This window comes from Schistocerca cancellata, chromosome 6 (genome assembly GCF_023864275.1).
Source record: "Schistocerca cancellata isolate TAMUIC-IGC-003103 chromosome 6, iqSchCanc2.1, whole genome shotgun sequence".
NCBI lineage: Eukaryota > Metazoa > Arthropoda > Insecta > Orthoptera > Acrididae > Schistocerca > Schistocerca cancellata.
In genome coordinates this window covers 481290704-481298088 of record NC_064631.1, presented here as the reverse complement: position 1 = coordinate 481298088, position 7385 = coordinate 481290704, and positions in this window count along the sequence as shown.

The following is a 7385-nucleotide window of genomic DNA, read 5'->3' as shown; positions in this document are numbered from 1 at the left end:
ACCTGCAGAACGTCGTGAAGAAGTTTCGTGATCATACTATTGTAATAGGGGGAGACTTCAATCTACCAGGTATAGAATGGGATAGTCACACAATCAGAACTGGAGCCAGGGACAGAGACTCTTGTGACATTATCCTGACTGCCTTGTCCGAGAATTACTTCGAGCAGATAGTTAGAGAACCAACTCGTGAAGCTAACGTTTTAGACCTCATAGCAACAAATAGACCGGAACTTTTCGACTCCGTGAATGTAGAAGAGGGTATCAGTGATCATAAGTCAGTGGTTGCATCAATGACTACAAGTGTAATAAGAAATACCAAGAAAGGAAGGAAAATATATTTGCTTAACAAGAGTGATAGGGCACAAATCGCAGAATATCTGAGTGACCACCATCAAACGTTCATTTCTGAGGAAGAGGATGTGGAGCAAAAATGGAAAAAATTCAGAAACATCGTCCAGTACGCCTTAGATAAGTTCGTACCGACTAAGGTCCAAAGCGAGGGGAAAGATCCACCGTGGTATAACAATCATGTACGAAAGGTACTACGGAAACAAAGAAAGCTTCATCATAGGTTTAAGAGTAGTCGAATCATAGCTGATAAGGAAAAGCTGAACGAAGCGAAAAAGAGCGTAAAGAGAGCAATGAGAGAAGCATTCAACGAATTCGAACATAAAACATTGGCAAACAATCTAAACAAGAACCCTAAAAAGTTTTGGTCATATGTAAAATCGGTAAGCGGATCTAAATCCCCTATTCAGTCACTCGTTGACCACGATGGCACCGAAACAGAGAACGACCGAAGAAAGGCAGAAATACTGAATTCAGTGTTCCGAAACTGTTTCACTGCGGAAAATCGTAACACGGTCCCTGACTTCAGCCGTCGCACGGACGCCAAAATGGAAAATATTGAATAAACGATATCGGAATTGAAAAACAACTGCTATCACTTAGTAGCGGAAAAGCATCCGGACCAGACGAGATACCCCTAAGATTCTACAGTGATTATGCTAAAGAACTTGCCCCCTTTCTATCAGCAATTTATCGTAGATCGCTGGAAGAACGTAAAGTACCTAGCGACTGGAAGAAAGCGCAGGTCGTTCCCATTTTCAAGAAGGGTCATAAATCAGATGCGAATAATTATAGGCCTATTTCGCTTACGTCAATCTGTTGTAGAATAATGGAACATGTTTTGTGTTCTCGTATTATGACGTTCTTAGATAATACAAATCTCCTTCATCATAACCAACATGGATTCCGCAAACAGAGATCATGTGAAACTCAGCTCGCCCTATTTGCCCAAGAAATTCACAGTGCCTTAGACACTGGTGAGCAGATTGATGCCGTATTCCTGGACTTCAGGAAGGCATTTGATACGGTTCCGCACTTACGTTTAGTGAAAAAAATACGAGCTTACGGAATATCGGACCAGGTTTGTGATTGGATTCAGGATTTCCTAGAAGAAAGAACACAACATGTCATTCTTAACGGTTCAAAATCTGCAGATGTAGAGGTAATTTCGGGAGTACCGCAAGGAAGCGTGATAGGACCTTTATTGTTTACAATATACATAAATGACTTAGTTGACAACATCGGTAGCTCCGTGAGGCTATTTGCAGATGACACGGTTGTCTACAAGAAAGTAGCAACATCAGAAGACTCGTACGTACTCCAGGAAGACCTGCAGAGGATTAATGCATGGTGCGACAGCTGGCAGCTTTCCCTAAACGTAGATAAATGTAATATAATGCGCATACATAGGGGCAGAAATCCATTCCAGTACGATTATGCCATAGGTGGTAAATCATTGGAAGCGGTAACGACCGTAAAATACTTAGGAGTTACTATCCGGAGCGATCTGAAGTGGAATGATCACATAAAACAAATAGTGGGAAAAGCAGGCGCCAGGTTGAGATTCATAGGAAGAATTCTAAGAAAATGTGACTCATCGACGAAAGAAGTAGCTTACAAAACGCTTGTTCGTCCGATTCTTGAGTATTGCTCATCAGTATGGGACCCTTACCAGGTTGGATTAATAGAAGAGATAGACATGATCCAGCGAAAAGCAGCGCGATTCGTCATGGGGACATTTAGTCAGCGCGAGAGCGTTACGGAGATGCTGAACAAGCTCCAGTGGCGGACACTTCAAGAAAGGCGTTACGCAATACGGAGAGGTTTATTATCGAAATTACGAGAGAGCACATTCCGGGAAGAGATGGGCAACATATTACTACCGCCCACATATATCTCGCGTAATGATCACAACGAAAAGATCCGAGAAATTAGAGCAAATACGGAGACTTACAAGCAGTCGTTCTTCCCACACACAATTCGTGAATGGAACAGGGAAGGGGGGATCAGATAGTGGTACAATAAGTACCCTCCGCCACACACCGTAAGGTGGCTCGCGGAGTATAGATGTAGATGTAGATGTAGATGTAATGAATCGTTTCTTTTCTTTACGAGACTTTCATAATCAAGAAGCTGCATCAAAGAAGTTTTGAATTCAAGGGCAAATTTAGATATTTATTTATACAAAAACATTTCTTATCACCTCTACGTTAAATAAAATTTGAATTGACATCTGAGGTCTCCGAGGACATAGTCACGGTATATAACAGGCATTCGTTATGCGAGAAACTACATTATTTTCTGTGCCCCTTTTATACTGGTATTGTGAAGGTGCAACACTGTTTCCTTCTTATCTGGCACGACGTATCCCATAATTATTCTATGAAATCACGAACTGTCTGCGTAAGTCAGCGATCGGTTTTACTTTAAAAACATATAAATTCCAAGTTATAAATATTGTAATTGCTTCTAAACTACTAATTTTGAAGAGCGGAAAGCTATCGAATTCATCCGTTTTGAGACTACGATACTACAGAAAAAATTACTGTACTGCCATTTCAAAAAAGTTAATATTTACATGTCTGTAACTAATATGGCTATGAAAAGAAGCTATAAATCGTTTATTAAGAATGTTCACACAATTCACCTGAACGGGCACAGAATTACGGTATATTAAGTGATTCTGGAAATATCTGTGGTGAGCAGAATCTCTGAATCATTTATTGTAACGTTTACTCAATCAAGGATTGCAGTGGCTACTGGTGGAGGAAATAGTAACATTTAGCACTCTGAATCATTTATTGTAATGTCTACTGAATCATGAAAATATGAGCATCTAAGAAGGGGATGCGGTGTTATAGAGGTATACTGAGAATGTGGTGTATGATAAGGAGGTCCTCCGCAGAATAAGCGGGGGAAGGAATATATGGAAAACACTCCCTTGAAGGCAATGGGGAATAGCTGGTACTAAAGGAAGACGTAGAGGGTAAAAATTGTGCAGGAAGAGAGAGACTGGACTGTATACGAAACATAACTGAAGACGTAGGATGTATGTGATAGTCTGAGATGAAATTCTTGCTACAACAAAGGAAACCGTGGTGGCTCGCACCGAACCTATCCGTATAACTATGGAAAAATATGGTAATACTTGGCACTCTGAATCATTTATTATAATGACTGGTCACTGCTGGAACTTAATTTAATATATGCAACATGTACAGGTTAACAATAAACTTTCTATACAGTTTCAAATACATTTTTATAAGATTTATACTACGCACTCTGTGGTTAGCAAACTTTTAACAAGTTGTATTTGCGTCTTTCATGTATCCTGTAGACTGATTAGAAATTTTGAAGCAAACTCTACACAAAATGGCGACTCCTCAAGAAAAGTCACAGTGCGTATCACGCTTTCCTGAAACAAAATCGGAGATACAGACTCAGCCAAAGTTCATAATAACGAAAGAGATCTATCGTCACGTCCATCACTTCGGGCGTGACGCACAAAATTTGTGGAGACAGAGAAAGTGTTCGATAAAAGAAGAGAGTGAGATCAAGAACATTTGAAAAAATTATTGATCGTTTAAGACCAGATTTAGATCGTTCTCCGAGAAAGTCGATCTGCAGTGGAGGCAGGTAAGTGTAGCTACCGCTTTCGACATTGCACAAAGTCTTACATGAAAATTTGCTATGCTAAGCGTACAAAGAGCAATTCTTACAGACACAGAGAACAAATTGTGAGATGGCAGTTGACAAGCTGGGACGAATATCTGCGAATGAAACAATCCCCACTCGAGTGTCTTTCAGTGATGAGGCAACCCTTTAAGGGACACGTAACACATATAAAAATTTGGGGATTAGATTACTCCAACGAAATCAGGGAACATCAGAGAGATTGCCTAAAGGAGAATCTGTGGTATGACATCATGAGTAATTGTTTCTGTGGCCTGTTTTCCTTCGGCTAGACGTTGATAACTCAAAATGTTTACCTGGGCCTTGTGATGGAATATGTGGCAACACAAATACAAGACCTTCAATCAATCATCATTTTCCAGCAAGGCGGTGCACCATCACGTTAAGAAAACTGCATATTCCTGAATTCCTAAATGAAATAATTTCGGATCGGTGGATAGGAATGGGCGATCCGTTTCCCCAGCTGCATTGTTCGCCAGATTATAGCTCCCTTCGACTTCGTTCTATTGGACTTTGTTCAAGATATCGTATATTAAACAAAAACATAGTTACCCGTGGTCTAGGCCAGCCGGCACGGTAGCTCAGCGTGTTCGGTCAGAGGGTTAGCAGCCCTCTGTAATAAAAAAACTGAGCTAATCGATCAACAACGAACTTAAACGGATGTCTTACGACGTCCGCCACGAGCAGATGCAACGAACAATAACTAACAAAATGAGATTACACAAAAAAAGGGGGTAGCGTCTTTGATTCATAACCAAAACGTCTTCGGTCCAGGGTTCGATCCCCGCCACTGCCTAAATTTTGATAAATAATCAGCATTGGCAGCCGAAGACTTCCGGCATAAGAAGTCAGTCTCATTCTGCCAACGGCTTTGTCAAAGAGGGCGGAAGAGCGGATAGAGGTTCAGGGCACTCTCTTGTCCTAGGGGTGGGAAATTGCCCCTAAAGGCGGAAGAATCAGCAATGATCAACGACATGAGGATGCAGAAGGCAATGGAAACCACTACATTAAAGACACGTAACGTGTATCCACAGGACATGTGGCCTGTAATTGAAGAAGTGTCATGATGATCTCTCCATTGGCAAAAGATTCCGGAATAGTCCCCCATTCGGATCTCCGGGAGGGGACTGTCAAGGGGAGGTTACCATGAGAAAAAGATTGAATAATCTACGAAAGGATAACGTTCTACGAGTCGGGGCGTGGAATGTCAGAAGCCTGAACGCGGTAGGGAAACTAGAAAATCTGAAAAGGGAAATGCAAAGGCTCAATCTAGATATAGTAGGGGTCAGTGAAGTGAAGTGGAAGGAAGACACGGATTTCTGGTCAGATGAGTATCGAGTAATATCAACAGCAGCAGAAAATGGTATAACAGGTGTAGGATTCGTTATGAATAGGAAGGTAGGGCAGAGGGTGTGTTACTGTGAACAGTTCAGTGACCGGATTGTTCTAATCAGAATCGACAGCAGACCAACACCGACAACGATAGTTCAGGTATACATGCCGACGTCGCAAGCTGAAGATGAACAGACAGAGAAAGTGTATGAGGATATTGAAAGGGTAATGCAGTATGTAAAGGGGGACGAAAATCTAATAGTCATGGGCGACTGGAATGCAGTTGTAGCGGAAGGAGTAGAAGAAAAGGTTACAGGAGAATATGGGCTTGGGACAAGGAATGAAAGAGGAGAAAGACTAATTGAGTTTTGTAACAAGTTTCAGCTACTAATAGCGAATACCCTGTTCAAGAATCACAAGAGGAGGAGATATACTTGGAAAAGGCCGGGAGATACGGGAAGATTTCAATTAGATTACATCATGGTCAGACAGAGATTCCGAAATCAGATACTGGATTGTAAGGCGTACCCAGGAGCAGATATAGATTCAGATCACAATATAGTAGTGATGAAGAGTAGGCTGAAGTTCAAGACATTAGTCAGGAAGAATCAATACGCAAAGAAGTTGGATACGGAAGTACTAAGGAATGACGAGATACGATTGAAGTTCTCTAACGCTGTAGATACAGCAATAAGGAATAGCGCAGTAGGCAGTGCAGTTGAAGAGGAATCGACATCTCTAAAAAGGGCCATCACAGAAGTTGGGAAGGAAAACATAGGTACAAAGAAGGTAGCTGCGAAGAAACCATGGGTAACAGAAGAAAGATATGATTGTCAGAAGGACAGACTCAGCATGCAGGAAAGTCAAAACAACCTTTGGTGACATTAAAAGCAACGGTGGTAACTTTAAGAGTGCAACGGGAATTCCACTGTTAAATGCAGAGGAGAGAGAAGATAGGTGGAAAGAATACATTCAAAGCCTCTATGAGGGTGAAGATTTGTCTGATGTGATAGAAGAAGAAACAGGAGTCGATTTAGAAGAGATAGGGGATCCAGTATTAGAATCGGAATTTAAAAGAACTTTGGAGGACTTACGGTCAAATAAGGCAGAGGGATGGATAACATTTCATCAGAATTTCTAAAATCATTGGGGGAAGTGGCAACAAAACGACTATTCACGTTGGTGTGTAGAATATATGAGTCTGGCGATATACCATCTGACTTTCGGAAAAGCATCATCCACACAATTCCGAAGACGGCAAGAGCTGACAAGTGCGAGAATTATCGCACAATCAGCTTAACAGGTCATGCATCGAAGCTGCTTACAAGAATAATATACAGAAGAATGGAAAAGAAAATTGAGAATGCGCTAGGTGACGATCAGTTTGGCTTCAGGAAAAGTAAAGGGACGAGAGAGGCAATTCTGACGTTACGGCTAATAATGGAAGCAAGGCTAAAGAAAAATCAAGACACTTTCATAGGATTTGTCGACCTGGAAAAAGCGTTCGACAATATAAAATGGTGCAAGCTGTTCGAGATTCTGAAAAAAGTAGGGGTAAGCTATAGGGAGAGACGGGTCACATACAATATGTACAACAACCAAGAGGGAATAATAAGAGTGGACGATCAAGAACGAAGTGCTCGTATTAAGAAGGGTGTAAGACAAGGCTGTAGCCTTTCGCCCCTACTCTTCAATCTGTACATCGAGGAAGCAATGATGGAAATAAAAGAAAGGTTCAGGAGTGGAATTAAAATACAAGGTGAAAGGATATCAATGATACGATTCGCTGATGACATTGCTATCCTGAGTGAAAGTGAAGAAGAATTAAATCATCTGCTGAATGGAATGAACAGTCTAATGAGTACACAGTATGGTTTGAGAGTAAATCTCAGAAAGACGAAGGTAATGAGAAGTAGTAGAAATGAGAACAGCGAGAATCTTTACATCAGCATTGATGGTCACGAAGTCAATGAAGTTAAGGAATTCTGCTACCTAGGCTGTAAAATAACCAA